We start from the raw sequence: 19,036 nt of genomic DNA, 5'->3' as shown, positions 1-19,036 counted from the left end.
TCATACATCAAAGTGTCCACTGTTAGCAGTGGACATCAGCGGTTATGAGTCAGCCCAGCAATAGTGGATACAGGATATGCAGGATACCCCAAAACTAGGCAGGGATGCCGTCTCTCACTTCTGGTAGGAGTGACAATTTTGTATGAAATTTGTATAAATATGACCTTGAGGTCAAAATCCTCCATGTTTCCCTGTGTGTGTGTGTGTGTGTGTGTGTGTGTGTGTGTAGTGGGTGATGTGTGTGTATATATTGTGGGTGATGTGTGTGTATATATTGTATGTGTGTGCTTACCTGCCTAGTGGTTTGTGTGATGTCATTTACCTGGAATAAATACACTATGTCTTATCTTCTCAAGGCTCCAAGCATTGTCTTAAACTTCCCCAGCATCCTATTTTCCTCCTCCCTTCCTGATGTAGGAAAATGAAGCTCATATTTAGTGTATGTCCTACAGTTGGTCTTGTGCGACACTCAGAAGTCTCATTGACCATATAGCCCAACAACTCTGCCCAAAGACTGACATGAGAATGCCCTTTGTTGTCTGCTTATCCCACATTCCAAGTTCTCTCAAATATTCTGACTGGAATGGATGGCATCTGCCAAGATTTCCAGCCACTGTGAATCTTTGAAGTTGGTAGCACTTGAATCCAGGAACTACTAACATAGTACCCTGGTAACTGGGCCTGGAGACCCCTGATGGTAAGACTAGATCATTGTCTTCTGTGCCTTTCATAGAGATGAGTCATCACAGAGATCCTGCAAAGCAGTCTGGTTTCTAGTTTTGGAGGTAAGATTCTAGAACATTAGCAATGCTTAAAGCTTTCGGTCAGATGTTGCTCAGACTGTAAGCGCATCCATAAGGATGAAGCTAATTTCTTCATGAGGCACATTACGGAGCCACAGCAGTGTTGAATCTGCATACCATACAGCTCTTTAATAAAAGGTTCCATTTTGCTTTTACCCGAGCAGAGATTTCTTTCTTCAGACTCTCTGCATTTAAATTATCCACCGGACATCGTGGGGCGATTGTCTAAAATATATTATTGAGTTTTATCATTTTTGAGAGTGAGTTCATTATCTGCCTACTGCTCGGCTGCAGTGTTAAAAATAGTACACAGAGAATAAGGCGTGTTGAAATCTATCATTATGTTTCTGCTCATGAAAATCATTCTGCCGTCTCATCCCTCAAGATTTACCCGGCAAAGCACAGTTACTCTGTGAGCAATTAAAGGTACCACCCAGAGCTGATTTGAATAGAGAATGCCCCAGTACTAGCTAAACCACACAACCTATTTACTTAAGGACATATAAACATCAGGGGAAAGGTTTTTTTTTTTAATGTCTTTGTCTTATAAAATAGAATTAGGTGCTAACCATTGTAACATATCACACTTGTCAAAGATTGTGCTTATAATGACAAATAGTTGGAACATGAACAGTGGGTGAAATGTTCACTCTCAACAGCTGTGATGCACAGTCTGATCCTAGATATGTCTTTCAAGTACCAGTAGAATATTAAAGCCGACACTAAAGACTCTGAAGCGTCCAGGAAGATTACCCAGCTTCTCCATGTCTCCTTCATCTGCAAAATAGCGAAAAAGGCCATCGCCCACATGATGTCTGTAGAATGGATAAAACCAGTGAGCTGGCTTAAAATACATTGTTTTCCTGAAAAAAACAAATGCCAGCTCATTTTCCAACTTCTCAGATGAATACGTTCTTGGGGTTTTGATACAAAGTATGGTGACTACAGTTGTGTTTTATGCATTTTATTTAGTTTTCGGATTTTCAGTTAGACTCTCACTCTGTAAGGCAAGGCTGACTATGTAGCGATCCTCTTACCCCAGCCTTCCAAGGCCTGGGGCTGCAGTTGTGAAGCACCATGCCCAAAGAGTGGATAACAGTACTATGCTGCCTAGTTGAAATTTGCTGAATGTTGTTTGTTTTTGTTATGTTGACTATGGTCAGACAAATGCTCTAAAACTGAACTATACCACTAGCCCCTAAAAGAGTAAATCTGAAGTATTCTTAACACATATACAAGCACACACACACACACAACACACACACACACACATATACACACACACACACAAAGCTGAGGAGTCCATTATATGTTGGTCAGCTACTCCTCAACATTGGGGAAAACTGATTTTCCCTCTTCCAGTATTAACGACAGTTCAGTTGTTAACCTTTTACTCTAGTGTCTAGGTTTTGTTCAATCATTCTTTTTTTTTTTAAGTATACAACAAAATAAAATATACTAAAACAAAGCAAACACTATCACATTGAAGTTGGTCAAGATAAGCCAACAGGAGGAAAAGAGCCCAAGAGAAGTCATAGGAATCATCAGCCTGTTCATTTGCACACTCATGAATCCCATAAAAACACTAAACTGGAAGCCATAATATGAGCTCAGAGGACCTGGTACAGACCCATGCTGGCCCTGGGCATGCTGTTTCAGTCCCTGTGAGTTCATGTGCCCTTTGCTCATGTTGACTTAGAGGGTCTTGTTTTCATGGTGTTCTCCATCCTCTCTGACTCTTAGATTCCTTCTTCCTCCTTTTTACTGGCTTTCCTTGAGCTTAGATTGTTCCTAGAGTTTGTATCTCTCTAACATTTCCAGGATCATCAGTGACTCACAGAGAATGGAAAATATCTTGATTGCAATTTCCCCTAGTACAGCCTATAACATGAAAAAAACTTAGCATCCTTTAATCTCTCTCTTGTATCATTTTTAGACAAAATCTCACTAGTTAGCCTAGGATAACCTCAAACTAAACATCCTCCTGCCCAGCCCCCGACATGCCAGGGTTACCAGGGATTTTATGGAGACATCCCATTTATGGCTGAGTGTTCCAAGGTCCTTCGCTCTACATAATAGCTGTGGATCTCTACATTTGTTCCCATCTGCTACAAGAGAAAGCTTCTGTGATGACAGCTGAGCCAGACACAATATGAGCATAGCAGAATGTTAGGAGTTATTTAATCATATTTTCTTCTTCTTCTTCTTCTTCTTCTTCTTCTTCTTCTTCTTCTTCTTCTTCTTCTTCTTCTTTAAAATAGCATTATTTAGTTTTGTTCTAGGTTCCTGGACTATCAAGTCTCAGGTTCTGGGTCACCTAAGCAGTGTCAGGTATGGGTTTTATCTTATGGAATGTGCCTTAAGTTAAATCAGCTATTGGTTGGTTACTCCCACAAGCCGTGCTCCACTGTTGCCCTATCTTGCCGGATACCACTGTAGGTAAAGAATTTGTGGCTGGCTTGGTGTTTATGTTTCTCTTTGGATATTGTGCAGAGTACTTTCCTGTACCAAAGATGCTGGAATTCTAGGAGCAAAGGCTCTGTGTAGGCACCAGTTTGACATCTCAGTGTTCAAATATATGCAATTTTTTAATTTGTTATACTTCAATGAAATTGGGAAAATGTCAGATTTATTTTTTGGATGAGCATGCATGGATCCCTTTTTTTAAATTAAGACATTTAATTAAGAACTAATACACAAATTAAAAAGCATACTTTGACTTCAAAAGACAAGAAATAGAGGTGCCTGATGGCAAACACCTAGTAACACTGGCATTTGGGAGGCTGGGTAAGAGGATGTCTAGTTTGAAGTTATCTTGGGCTAACTCATGAGACCTTGTCTAAAAAAAAATGAAATAAGAGAGAGATTAAAGGATGCTGAGTATTTTTTTTTAATTTTCATGTTATAGGTTGTAATAGGGAAATTTCAATCAAGATATTGCCTCTCTCCATGTGACACTGATGATCCTGGAAATGTTAGAGAAACACAAACTGTGGGAACAATCCTTCTTAACTCTAACAATTCAGGTGAGGTGTTGAGTTGCACTGTTCGGTAAAACATGTGGCACATCCATCACAAGCATGAAGAACTAACTTTATCTGCTCCATTATTCTTAGTTAAGGCATTTCTGGCTAGTTTGGATGGTCAGGGTCTATGAAACTCAAGTTTATAAGTAGAAAGGTTTTGGTAAAACTGACCTGCCAGGGACCATCTTATTGTGACACTTGGAACAGTAATGTCAGGTGTCTCCTGCTACTTAAAAATGATCTCCCAAGCTCCTAGGCTCAGAGCAACAAGGGTAGCTTAGCTCATTTCTATGGTTGACAGAGCAAATTAACCTCAGCTGGGTGATTCCTTTGGCTGCAGCTAGTTTGTGATATTCCCAGCAGGTTTTAAGTCACAAACATTTGACATCTGAGTTGGCCTGCGGCAGTTTGGCCACATGACGTGCATGTTGCCTCCACAGCAGTGGAAGCATGAAAATCATTTTGGGTGGCATGAGTGTCTCTTCCACAAGAGGTCTATGATGAAAGTAGATCAAACATCAAATCATATTGAAGAACTAGAAAAATAGACTTTCCCTCTTGATGAAAAGGGTTACAAAGCCATTTGTAGTTAGTCTTATAAGTGACCTCAGATTAATAGTTATCCTATATTGTACAAAAGAAAACTAAAGAGTGCTCCCTCAAAATAAAGATAATTGGAGTTAATTTTGCAGATTAGCTAGGACCTTCCTTGCCTTAAATGCCTCTCTCTGCTTTTCTGATACCTACTTGCCTAATGTGAAGGATGATTTCTGTCCGTAGGATTAAGCACCGCTCACGTTAAAAACAAGTGTGGTTGTGTAGCTCACTTTGATTAAACTTACATGATTGGATAACAATTCCTTCAGAACATACGTGGCAAATAATTAGCATGTTATCATTCTTGATTTGATTTTATTGATTCAACAGGGAACTCATAAACTACTTGTACATATTGGAGAAAATGGATCGGAGAACTGTTTCTACAGCCCTAAGGGTTGATCCTGGAATGCTCTGTAGCTAGTTAGGACACGGATGCCTCTGCAATAACCATTGGGGTCCCTTTCCTCAAGTTATAGAACTGTATCAACTCTTAGAAAGATGCATATGCAGATTTCCAACACTTTAGGCACAACCTCTACCCTTCACCAAATCTGGGGTCAAGACCCTTTGAAAGTGAATTTGTGAGCTCATGCTGTGAAGGTGGTTGGTTGCTAATGCCTTTTACAGAACAACATAAACACCTAATGTAACAAATATAATTCCTTCTTAAAGACATATTTATTTATTTATTTATTTATTTATTTATTTATTTATTTATGTGTGTGTATGTGGCTGTTAGTGGAAATAATATGTGTACCCAAGGAAGCCAGGAGAGGTGCCCAGTGTCCTTTGTCATTTTCTACCTGTTCCTTTTAGTCAGGGCCTCTCTCTAAACCTGAGGATCACATTTTCTTGGCTATGTTGCAAGCAAGCTAATCTCAGAAGTCCTCCTCTCTCCCCCCTCTTGAAGCTGGGTTTATATGGGCTTGCATGAAATGTCTAATGTGTGTGGGTGCCCATATCCAAACTTCAGTCTTCATGATTGTGCAGCAAGAACTTATAATTCCTGAGATATTTCTCCACCCACAACAAATAAAATTCTTCAAGCTATGAATAGAAAACCTACACTCAAATATGTAGAAAATGTCAAGTGTTTTCAAATGAAATTGTATTTAAGCCACACACACACACACACACACAAACACACACACACACCACCACCACCACCACCACCACCACCACAAGCAGCAGCAGCAGCAGCAGTAGTCTGCAAATATTGTAAAATAAATCAGTTACATTTCAAAAGGAATTAGGACTGATATTAATCTTAGTTGTCTCTGGTTTGTCTATCTTGCATCACAAATGTATACTGTAGTCTCTTTTTTAGACTGCAAATCAAAAGTATATGGAGGAGTAAGAAGAGACATAATAGAAATGTATTAGAGACAATGTAAATAAATGATAAATGTAAACAACCCAGCTAATTTAAAATATTAAAATATGACAGGAGGGAAGACTGCTGGCAATCAGATTACATAATCCTTCATTTTAAACTTGTAAAACTTAGAGAAGCTATATGCTGCAATTTGCTCAGCTAACACTTGACTAATTTTCTCCCTCTCAACAGATTGTACTATTTGCCTTGGGGCCTGCTCACAACTGCATAAGTCATGCTCACCAGCCTTTATGACCTCATTTTAACAAGTGTGAAATATTTTTAAATGAACTTTTGAATTTTACCAGAGTGAAAGATTGCAGGGTAATAGACATATTGGATCTTTTTATTTAAATCTCAGTTCACCTTCTTACCAGGGTTTTAAAAAGCAGGATTTGGGTTCCTGGAAAATGCCAGAAATGCTTGACTCCCAAAAGCATTTTTGTCGTCTCCTTAGAGTTTCCATTGCTTCAGAACGCAAAGGCTACGAATTCAGGCAGGCACCAGACAAACTTCGGTTAGAATCGTCTGGGGTTTTAGTTCTGTAAGGACAACATCTCGTAAAGAAGTGATGCTAAAGAAGCTGTGCCTACCCATCAGCCACTTGGTCCTGGCATTCCCAGAGTATACGTAAGCACATTATTTCCTCACCGTCTACACTATCCAGTAGATAGATGATATAGACTGTAGAAACAGAAAGGGAGAGAGAACTGGGAAAGTGAGAAAGGGGAAGGAAATAAAGGGTATGCATCACATGCCAAGAACCTTTAGTGTGCATAAGGATGGAAATTGTCTTTATCCATTCTTCGACTGAGGGACATCTAGGTTGTCTCCAGGTTCTGGCTATTACAAATAAGGCTGCTATGAGCATGTGTCCTTGTTGTGTGGTGGAGCATCTTCTGGGTAGAGCAGGTGTCCTTGTTGTGTGGTGGAGCATCTTTTTGGTATATTACAAGGAGTGGGATAGCTGGGTCTTGTGGTACATTTACACTATGGAATACTACTCAGCTATTAAAAACAAGGAAATCCTGAAATTTGCAGGCTAATGGATGGAACTGTAAATGATCATCCTAAGTGAGTTAACCCAGAGTCAGAAAGAGGCACATGGCATATACTCACTTATAATTGGACACTAGACCAACAGAGATATCCCATGAAAATCTTCACTTAGCCAGAAATTGGGATAGATACTGGGACTTCCTATTGGGACTCTAGGTAAGGGAAAATGGGGAAATAGAAGGATCCAGAGGGTCCTAGAAACATATAAGAAGACCATTAACGCTGGTGGATCTGGACCCAAACAGGTCAGCTCAAACTACAGTGCCAACCAAGGACAATGCATGCAGTAAACCTAGAACCCCTATCCAGATCTAACCAATGGACAGCACATTCTCCACAGTTGTATGGAGAGCAGGGACTGACTCGGACATGAGCTCTGGTGCCCCCCATTAGACCACTTCCCTTTGGTGGGGAGACTTGGTGACACTCAGAGGAAGAGTAAGCAGGCTACCAGGATGAGACCTGATAGGTGGTGATCTTATAGTGGGGGACAAGGTCCCCTGATGTCACAGACCTAGTGGAGGGGAATAGGGAAAGAGTGAGAGAGGGGGAATGGGAAGATACAAGTGAGGAGATAACAAATAAGATGTAATCTCAATAAATTACTTAAATAAATAAAAAAGAAAAAGAAGAAAAAAGCAAAAAAAAAAAAAAAAAGAACGAGAATTGTCAGGGAAAAATAGATATTAGTGCAATTGAAGGAGACGAAAGCATTCTAAAAGGAGCAGTAATGTCATTACTGGGACATTATGCAGTGGCGTGTTTATGGAGTAAGCCTTGGTCCCCTTTGTCATTATCCCTTAAAATAGGTAAACAAGGCTGATGGTTATTTTTATTCATATTGCTTACTTGATAGATATTCTTCCTAGCTCATACTTTGCAGATATGGGGGCTATGACCCCTATGGGGTGATGGCCCCTGATGAGGTGACAACCCCTATGGGGTGAGAGCCCTTTGTTGCTTTCCTGGTTTCTCTCTAATTTCCAGGGCTGTGTCGCCTCTGCACAACCCTAACAACAGCTGTTCACTCTGGCGCTCATCTCCCTGTACTCTGCAGGGTTGAGCTTTCGTACCCCTCCCTGTTGATGTACAGAGATGAGAAGTGACAGTAGGATAGTGTAGCTTAAAATAAGCCCTACCACAGAGAGAAATTAAAATATCTGGATTTGGGGAGGAAACACATTCTGTGGGAGACAAAGAAATTGAGAGGGCTGTGAAGTGTTGCTACAATTAAAATGTTAATTCTAAATCTGTTTGAACTGCAGAATTCCGCTTCTAATTTTTTTTTTCTGTGTGATCATATGGTTCATGTTCTGAATGTGTTAGCTTAGGCAACCAGCTTAAAAATATGCTCTGATTAGTTCTGAATTATTCAGCGTTAATCACGTAACCCTTCAAGTTATTGCCCTTGTGTTCCGGGTCTCCAAAGTCACAAAGTTGAGCTCCAACGCTTCTGAATAAAGTGATCCCAAAGTGAAATGGTAACGTGGCTCTACAGTCAGCTTCCTAAACGAGAAGCGCACTTCACGGGCTCAGACCCGGATGCAGAATGGAAAGTCTGGAAAGACAAGGGGACCAATTGTATGATGACACATGGGTAGAATTCTGCCTGCTCATAACGCTTTAGAAGCTACAGTACTTGAAGACAGTGTGCTGATGGGCTATAGGACCAATATTGATCAATACTCTGTTTCAGGCAAGTTAGAACAGAATAGGTCTCCAATGCAGTACAATAGCCCTTCCTTGGGGTAATGCTCTGGAACCTAGGATATTTGTTATCACCGGAGGAGAGTCATAGTGGAGGAAGAATATGATGCCATGAAAGATATAATTTAAACATGGGAAAACCCTTGTTCCATCCTTACAATTCATGTGACATGCGGGTTTGAGTAACTGAACATTGGTTTTCTTATATCCCACTTTGCAAATGATGCATACATTCTTATGAAAAATATTAATATTGATACTGGGTATTGTTGCCTTTAGGATAAGCATTAAATACACAAGGAAATAGTTTGTACAAACATGGGTCTCACATCCACCTTTCGAGTTAGCTTTTAGGATGAGCTCACCCCATGAGAAGGGATTCTTTTACTCCGTAACAATAGGAACAGCATTTTTAGTTTCTAAGTCAAACTATCGTTGTACCATGAGGAGAGAGATGTGGTGCTGATGGTGCAAGGATGAGAGGAGGATGTTGAGGAAGAGCGGGGAAGAAGACCGTCATAGAGCACAGACCTGGAGACATGCCTAGGTTCAACTGCTTTGCTCCACCCCTGAGCTGATGCAGCAAACATCAATGAACTGGGTCAGGAGCAAGACGAAATGATGCAGCTTGTGACTGATGTCAATTTTCTTTCAAATATCCATGCTATTAGTAAGATTCGGAGTTCTGGGGATTGGCACTCTACGCCTAAGAGCTTCGTGTTTATTCCTGGGAAAGTCTTCCAGGCTTCTCAACACATAGATCATATTTTACTTCAACTTTGTTTCTTTCAGATGTGTCTGTGCAAGTTATCCAGTGTAATGTATTAAAATAGAATCTGAATTTCATGGACCAAAATAATTCTCTACTGAAGTTGTATCCTTTCTGACTTGTTCTGTTAGAGCTGTTTTTCTTGCATCAGTCTTTACAGTCTTTATTTGTTTATAGTTGAAATCTTACTCACATTGGACTTTTTTTATTACGTTGGCACAGTGCAGTATATTCTAGCAATTAGCCCCTTCTAGAATTGTTTTTCCAAAAGCAAGGAAACAATCAAACAAGGCAAAATATTCTGTGTGTTACACTCATAGGTTTCTGTCCCATAGATTATTGCTGTGTCCAGCCTGTTTTCTGACATTCCTTGCCTGTCTGTTACTCTTGTTTTAAGCCTAAACTGCACAAGTTTGGGAAGGTGTGCTATGGCATCGGTTTTACAAACTGACGGGCTCAGGTTCTTTCTACTTTACTCTCACCTTCATCCTCCACACTCATTGTATCACTAAGATTTCCACATCTTACTTTCTGAATGTGCTTCTTTGTAAAAAAACAGCTTCACTGTTCCATTGCTGTGGAGAGACACCATGACCAAGGCAACTATTATAGAAGAAAACATTCACTTAGAGGTATGTTTACAGTTTCCCAGCCTGTTATCATCATGATGAGATACAGGCAGATGCTGGAGCAGTATCTGAGAGCTACAGCCTCATCCATAGGCAGATGGGGAGAGGGGGGCAGAGAAAAAGACGGAAGGAGTTTGACATGGGCTTTTAAATCTCAAAGCCCACACCCAGTGACACACTTCCTTTAAGAAGGACACACCTTCTAATTTTTTCAAGTAGTGACACTTCCTGGCGACTAAGCATTCAAATGAGAATCTGAGACCCATTCTCATTCATACCCCCACGTTCCACTCTCTCACTCTCATAAGCTCATAACCATATCATAATGCATGCAGAACGCATTTAGGCCAACTTCAAATGTCCCCATCGTCTCTCATAGTCTCCACCCTGTTTAAAAGCCCAAAGTCTCTTCTGAGACTCATGCAACTTCTTCACTGTAACTCCTAGTAAAATCAAAATTAAAAAAAAAAATCACTACTTCCAACATACAATGGCACAGAATATACCTTATCGTTCTGAAAGGGAGGAATGGGACATAGTGGTGGGAACACTGGATCAAAGCAAGACTGAAAACTAGCAAGGCAAACTTCAAGTTCTGATATCAAAGGGCTTTTCAGATATTTGACCACACCTCTTCTGCAACCTTCCTCCAAAGGTATCTCATGACTCTGATATCTTCAGTATCTTGGGGTTTCCAAGGTAATCCAGGTTTAACCTTATAGCTTCATGCAATGGCCTCTTTCGACCTCCAGGCAGGAACATCCTGACACACACCTGACCTCAGCAGCTTTCCTTAGTAGAGGAGGGAGATTCCACTATACTCCCTCACCTATGCCCACATACACCTTTTTGTGTCCTTTACTCTAAAACACGGACCACATGGACAAAGCTGACAAGTTATGCTTGATGAGGCCGGAACTTGCCCCCCTTGTTCAACTACATTTGGACCAGCTTTCTGTTGTTGATGATTTCCTTCACTGCTTAGGCTTTTCTTTAATTCCTTTTCACAAATTGGAAGCTTAGCTGGATGAGGTCTTGCTCTGAGGTCACCACTTCCTTTATTCCATTTAATATCAGGCTTTTTTTTTTGAAGCCATTTATCCTTTTGAGGACTGGACTTAGCTCCAGTATACTTCCTGGTGCTCCCTTTTTTCCTCAAACTATACAATATACAGTTTCCTTTGTCCAGCTTACCACTTTTTATTATAGATCTGCCAAAGAGAGCCCACTAATAACCACATGACATAGTAAATACTAGTCTGTCTTGAAATCTCCTCCATCAGCACCACTTGTTGACAATTCTGCCCTTTTTTTCAGTATGTATTTCTAGATTCATTATTTTTTTAAAAATCAGGTGTCATAGGTAAGTGGATTTATGTCTGGGTCTTCAGTTCAATTCCATCGAGCAACATGTTTTTGTGCTAGTACTATGGGGGCTTTATTACTACAGCTTTGTAGTAAAAATTCAAATCATAGATAGTGATATCTCTAGAAATTCTTTATTAATATTATTATTATCATTATCATTATTATTCAGGATTGTTTTAACTATGGAATATTGCATGTAGAAGAATTCAAATAGATCCATATTTATCACCCTACACAAAACTTGACTCCAAATGGATCAAAGACTTCAACATAAAACCAGATACACTGAACCTGATAGAAGAGAAAGTGGGGAATAGCCTTGAACTCATTCTCTCTCTCTCTCTCTCTCTCTCTCTCTCTCTCTCTCTCTCTCTCTCTCTCTCACACACACACACACACACACACACACACACACACACACACACACAAATGCCTTATGAACAGAAGCAGAGGCTCTGAAATAAACAACTAACATGTGGGACCTTATGAAGCTTCTGCACAACAGGGGTCACCATCATTGCATGACAAAAGTCACCATCATTGCACGACAAGGTCACCATCATTGCACGACAAAGATCACCATGATTGCATGACAAAGGTCACCATCATTGCACGACAAGGGTCACCATCATTGCACGACAAAGGTCACCATCATCGCACGACAAAGATCACCATCATTGCACGACAAAGGTTACCATCATTCTGACAAAATAACAGTCTACACAATGGAAAAAGATTTTTTTTATCAATTCTGTACCAAGTAGAGGGCTAGTATGCAAAATATATAAATAATACAAGAAAATAGACCTCAATAAAAACAATTTATCCAATTAAAAACGGGGCACAGCTTTAAACAAAAATTCTTATGTTCAATATTTAAATGTTTTTACATATACATTTATATTATTACACATATATACAATAAACTACCTACAGCAAGAAGAACCATGAAACAATCAGGAAGTATATAAATGTCACATTTTTAGTGTTTTGGCTAATTGTATTTGACAGTCTTGAAAGCATCTTTTCTGCTTGGTGGGTCTAAAATTCTGAATGTAAATCAATATCTATCATATCTCATAATTATCAACTTAAAACATCTATCTAGACCTAAAAACATCTTAACCCCTAAACAACTAAGCTTAATTGTAAAACTAAACTATCTGGTCTTCAACCCCATCAGAGACTTTAAAGGGAATAAAATTGATTACTTAAGTATACTGGGAGTGCAGACTAGTAGCTTTCCAAATGTGAAGATGACAGAGACATTTTGCCACCTGAATAGTCACACAAAATTCTCTATAACATTGGAGCATCATCTTCAGCCTTCTGATACAATATATCTGACTGACAGATTTGTGAGGCAGGAGTTATTGAGGACTTACTTACCCTGTCTTGGCAGATTTTGGCCGTCTACTCTGCCTGAATCCAAACTTGCCCCCTTTTAGGTAGACTTCTGTCTGTAGTAGAAATGAGGACATTTTCCCCAGTGGTTTATGTGCCACATTTGAAGCCATCTTCATAAGGAGATTCTTTGATGCTCATCATCTTCTTTGAGGAAGGCTGGGTGTTGCCAGAAGTTAACCTGTCTCATTGTCAGTGAATCTTTAAAATAATAAAAACATTTTAAATGACATATTCTGATATTTTTGAAGATCTTATCTAACTATCCTACCTTAACTTTCTTTATAACCGTATCTATCTACTGCACTTAAGATGTATATTCTTGTGATAAAACTAGACCAGCAATTGACATGTCCATTATCTAATCAGCTAATAATCAACTTGTATAACTTAAATATCCTAGGCAGCCTGCAATAGCACTTTCAAAGTATTAGAAGTAAACCTTATATTATAATTGAGTTATATGGGTGTAATTCTGCATATTAAAGTAGAAATATATATAATGTGTGTGAAGAATAATCTTACATTTGAATTCTATACCACTGTATCTATTAAACTTACTTTGTATCTATATACAAAAATCTATACCAGTGAATTAAAAATAACCTTGTAAGTAACAATTAAGATATTAAGTTGAGGAGTAGATTCACTAATCTAATTCTTGTTCTTTCTTCCCTATATATTTTTATATTCCCCCTTTTTTCTTTTCAACCCCTATCTCCAAACCTAAGAATTGAAGATAAAGAAAAAGAGAAGCATCCATGCATCCAACCTTGTTTTCTCTATAAATAAGACCAATAATAGCATAACTAACTCCCATGGAAAATAAGCCTCTATAACCAAAAAAAAAAGCAACCCAAAACCTACCTGACCCCCTTAAAGGAAATGAGGTGTTGTTCTCTTAAGGTTTCTTCTGGCTGATGAGTAATATCTTTTCAGGGACCCAAATAAAATTGGGGAAATGGTTAAACAATGGTCCAGTTTCTAAATGTTGAGAGATTCCAGGCTTAATTAGCGTCTTGTGTGGGACAGTCTGAAATGCTGGACCAATTAGGATTGAAAGCTTTCTTCGAAGGTATCCTGAGAGCTCTCTTGTTCTGATGAGGAACAGCAACTGATGCACTTAGTGCTAGAACGTGAAGGATGCAGGATGTCAGTGTCCATCATGCTGAGAGGAAGGAATCTTGTCAGTTCTGATCCAATGTCAGTTTTCTGGTTCTTTTGTTCTGAAAACTTACCATTTCTTTCAAGTATCATACAGGCCTAAAATTATAAATGTATAAAGTGTGCATGATGCACAGAGCAATTAAGACTGGTTTTCTGCTCTTTGTATGAGCAGGAAAAAAAGTCATCTGGAAATCTTCATTCATGCCATATGAAGAATAGCATCTAATAATAGCGAACAAGAAGCATTGTCTATGCCTAGACATTCATGTCTCAGCCAGTCTCAGAGCTATTCCCACTTAGTGAGATTATCAATATAAGTTACCTGCTTGTTCTGCAGTTTAAATTTTTCACATCCTGATTGTGTCCTCCTCCCTCATCTCCTCTCAATCCCCGTCCCTCCCTTATCCCCTCTCCCTAGTCCTCAGAAAGGGGAGGCCTCCTCCCCTAACATCTGACCTCAGCCTGTCAAGTCTCATCTGTTCTACCTGTAACCTCTTCCTCTGTAACCTTGCAAGGCCATCCTGCCAGGGAGAAGTGATCTAACTTCGGTGACCAGAGTGCATGTCTGAAGTGGTCCCTACTCTCCACATTTTGGGATCTACAAGGAGACTGTGCTACTACATCTGAGCAGAGGGTCTAGATCCATATCATACATGGTCCTTGGTTGATGTATCAGTCTCTGTATTATAGTGTAGTTATCCTATAATATGTGCCTAATATCCACTTATGAGTAAATATATACCTTGCAGGTAAACAAGAATTCTTAATAGAGAAAACTCAAATGCCTGAGAAACATTTAAAGAAATGCTCAACATCCTTAACTATCACAGAAATGCAAATCAAACCCACTTTGAGACTACATCTTATACCTGTTAGAATGGCAAAGATCAACAAAACAAACTTGCCAGCTGACAAAGATGTGGAATAAGAGGAAAACTCATCCATCACTAATGGGCATACAAACTCATACAGACACTATGGAAATCAGTGTGACAGTTCCTCAGGAAGATGAGTATTGATTTACCTCAAGATCCAGCTATACAACTCTTGGACATAAACTCAAAGGATCCTTCATCCTACTACAGAGAAAGTTGCTCAATTGTGTTCATTGATGCTCTATTCATAGTAACCAGCAATTAAAAACTACCTAGATGTCTCTCAACAGAAGAATGTATAAAGAAAATATCATACTTTTAAGCAATGTAATATTACTCAGCCATTAAAAATAATGGACTGGAGAGATGGTTCAGAGGTTCAGAGCACTGTCTGCTCTTCCAGAGGTCCTGAGTTCAATTCCCAGCAACCACATGGTACTTCACAACCATCTATCCTCTGATCTGGTGCCCTCTACTGGTAGATAGGCACACATGCAGGCAGAATGTTGTATACATAATAAATGATTTTTTAAATGACATCATGAAATGTGCAGGTGAATGGATATAACTAGAAAAAAACCATCCTGAGTGATATATCGCAGACTCAGAAAGACAAGCATGGTACATATTCCCTTATATGTGGCAATTATAAGTTAAGACAATGATAACCAACCTATAAACCATAGAACCACAGAAAGTAGGTATAAGAGTGAGGACTAGAGGGAACAGACAAAATTTTTTAGGTAAGGGAATACAATTAATAATTATGGATAGGAAGGCTGAAAAGGGAAGTTCAAGTCAGGGGGAGAGGTTTATGAAAGAGAATACAGAGAAAGACAGGTAAAATTCAGGGACATCTGAGAGGGAATATAGAAACCCAATAGAAATTTCCTAAAATATACACATATATGAAGTGACCTAAAAGAAATTGCCAAATAATGGCAGAGACAGAGTTCCAATGAGCCATCTTATATCACCAAATAAAGATTCCAATATCAGAGTTGGACTACATCTTATTGAGTTGTTGGCCAAAAGGGCCCCACAGGATCCCCCAAACAATCCAGCACTGTCAATACACACAAACAGACAGCAAGGCACTATTGCTAAAGACAACACTTACACAATTCATTGAACATGGAGAAGTTGCCCTGGTACCTACATAGGGCCTTCGCCCATACATCCCAATGTCTTTGGTACAGTAAGGTACTCTGAACACTATCAAAAACAAAGCTAACCACAAACCTTTATCTACAGTGGTGTCCTACCTGCAAGATAGGTTAGAGCAATGGCGGCACAAAGGTTATAGGAATAACCAATCAATATCTGATTTAACTTAAGGCCCAATCTACAAAATGAAACTCCTGCCCAACACTACTTATGAGACTAAGAACCTGAGACTTGATAGTCCAGGGACTTTAGGGTAAAACTAAATAATACTGATAAAAAAAAAACAATTAATAAATACATAATGATAAACTGACTGCTAATGATATTATTCTCCATACTCATACATTATTTCCTTGTTCAGACATCATCAGAAAATCTTCCTCCTGCAGGAGATGGGAACAAATCCACAGCCAGATATTAAACAGAGTGAGAGACCTTTAGAACCCTCAGTTCTAAATAAAATATCTCCATCAAATCTCTCCCCTCAGAGCTTAGGGAACTCCATGGGAGGGGAGGCAGAAAGAGCAAAGGAGCCAGAGAGAATGGAGGACACCAAAAAGCCAAGACCCTCTAAATCAATATAAGCAAAGCTCATGTGAGTTCACAGAGACTGAAGCTGCACGCACATGTCCACTATGGGTCTGTTCAATGTCTTCTGCATATATAGTATGGCTTCCAGTTTACTCTTTTTATGGGATTCCTGAGTGTGCAAATGAGCAGGCCTCTGATTCTTGTGCCTTCTCTTGGGCTCCTTTCCCTCTGTTGGTCTGTCTTGACCAACTTTAATGTGATGGTTTTCATTTTGTTTTACTATATTTTATTTTGTTATATATTTCAAAAAAAGAATGATTTACTTAATGGAATCTTAGACACCAGGGTGAGGGCTAACAACTCAACTGTCATTTATACCTGTAGGGAAGAGGAGAAAATATCTGTTTTCTCCAATGGAGTAACACCAAGTATATCAACCTGGCCAAGGCAGGCCACATGTTCAGGAGTAGTTGACCATATAAATGGAATCCACAGATTTTTTTTTTCTTTGAGTGTTTTTATTTGGTTAGAGTTTGGCGGAGTTTTTGTTGTTGTTGTTGTTGATGATGATGATGAGTTTGGCTTTTGTTTTTGTTTGTTTTGTTTCTTTGGTGGCAATTTATTTTATTTTATTTATTTATTTATTTTTTGCTTTGGGAGAGGCCATTGCTATTGCTGTATTGGGGTTTGAGGGTTGTTTGTTTTTTGAGAAAGAAATTGAAGTTCGATGGGTAGGAAGGAGGAGGATCAGGAAGAACTTGAAGGAGAAGAATATGACCAAAATATATTTAAATTCAAAACTTGTTTTAAATAATTAAAAGTATAGTAGTAATAAGAAATGAATGGAGAGAGAAAGGAGAAGAAGAAGAAGAAGAAGATGATGATGATGATGAAGAAGAAGAAGAAGAAGAAGAAGAAGAAGAAGAAGAAGAAGAAGAAGAAGAAAAGAAAGAAAGAAAGGAGAAATCTTTTCTGCTATAACTACCTAACTTAATTACCCAGTTAAGGTCATATGATATGGCCACAAGGAATTAAACTATGTGGCTTGGAGGGGACACAGCACAACTGAGGCTGTGATTAATTTTATTGAGAGCAACCAGATGTTTTATACCTTTATCAGAAACAGAATATCATGGCAATTGTCATGATCAATATGGTTTAGTTGCCAGGATACAATATTTGCAAGTTTTACAGGGTACACAAGATTAATGTCTAAAGAGCAATTGTACTGTCCACTTCCTTGACTACGAAAGGAAAGTACAGAGAAACACAAAACAGACTGAACGCTTCGCTGCCTGAATGAGTACATTGGTTTCTCAGAAACTGGAAGGCACATTGTGTCCCAGGATCTAACCTGAAAACCCTATAACGCATGCCTGTCAAGGCAACTAGATCAGGCCAACTCCATGGTTCCCTGCACTCTGCCAATACCATTAATTAAAAACTCTTCCATTAGTCTTAAACAGATTTATTAAGACAAGGGCAGAAAATAGCTAAATTCTTCACCAAACTATCACAAGAATGGTCTCTAGGCCACTTACTAATACTCTTCCCTCTGAAACATCGTCAGCTGGGTTGCCACAGTTCAACTCCCCCTCTGTCTTTCATGATCCTATGAGTATGGCCCGTTAAACTCCAGGTAAAGTATTCAACTATTTTCTAAACCAAAGTTCCAAAGCCCATTTTCCACCAACAAGTAGCATGGTCAGACCCGTCACATCAATACTCCACTCCTGGTACAAAGTTCTGTCTTAGTCACTGTTCTATTTCTGTGAAGAGATACCATGACCAAGTCAACTCTTACAGAAGAAAACATTTTTATTAGACATTTGCTTATAGTTTTAAAGATTTAGTTCATTCATAATTTGGCAGCACTCAGGCAAGCATTAGAGCAGTAGCTGAGAGCTACCTTGTGATCCATAGGCATAGGAAGAGAGGCTTTGTGTTTGGCATAGCCTTTTGAAACCTCAAAGTCCATTCCATGTGACATACTTACCCCAACAATGACACACTTTCAAACAGTGCCACTTCCTGTTGACGATGCATTCAAATCTATGAGACTATAAGGCCCTTTCTCATTCAAACCATCACACTAACTTCTAACAATGTTTAATGCATCCATAAAGTTGTAGAACACTAGAACATTTCCATTATCCTAAGAGAAGTACTGTACTTCTTAGCAGTCACTCCACATATTTACTTCTCCTCATACCTAGAAACCACTAATATATATCCAGTCTCCAGTTTAACCTAGTCTAGAGGTCGCATGTGTGTGGAAGCATACAATTTGTAATGTCTTATGACTTACTTCTTTTAATCTAGTGTTTTGAAGGTTAATTTCCACCATGGCCTCTAGCAAATCACCATTCTTTCTTCATAGTTGTATTTTGTTTCATTGTTATATCATGTTTATCCATCTTAATGTACATTCATACCGTTTCCACTTCTTTGTGTTGTGAATGATGCTAATATGAATACTTCCAGGCAAGTTTTTGTGTGGATGTGTTTTTGGATCTCTTGGATGCATTCCTAGGTATGGAATTTCTGGTTCATAGA

The 19,036-nt window shown here is 39.0% G+C and overlaps 1 long non-coding RNA gene across 1 annotated transcript in view; it reads left to right on the top strand.

The window, feature by feature from the left end:
- The first annotated feature begins 561 nt into the window (after positions 1–561).
- LOC311595689 overlaps positions 562–19,036 on the top strand; it is a 35,218-nt gene continuing 16,743 nt past the window's right edge. The window contains exon 1 of the long non-coding RNA XR_014778542.1: positions 562–785. This is a non-coding gene — a long non-coding RNA (uncharacterized lncRNA). The remainder of the gene's footprint in view (positions 786–19,036) is intronic.

The sequence above is a fragment of the Acomys minous genome (assembly GCF_964271855.1).
Source record: "Acomys minous genome assembly, chromosome: 4".
Taxonomy (NCBI): Eukaryota; Metazoa; Chordata; class Mammalia; order Rodentia; family Muridae; genus Acomys; species Acomys minous.
This window is presented reverse-complemented; position numbering and strand designations above follow the sequence as displayed.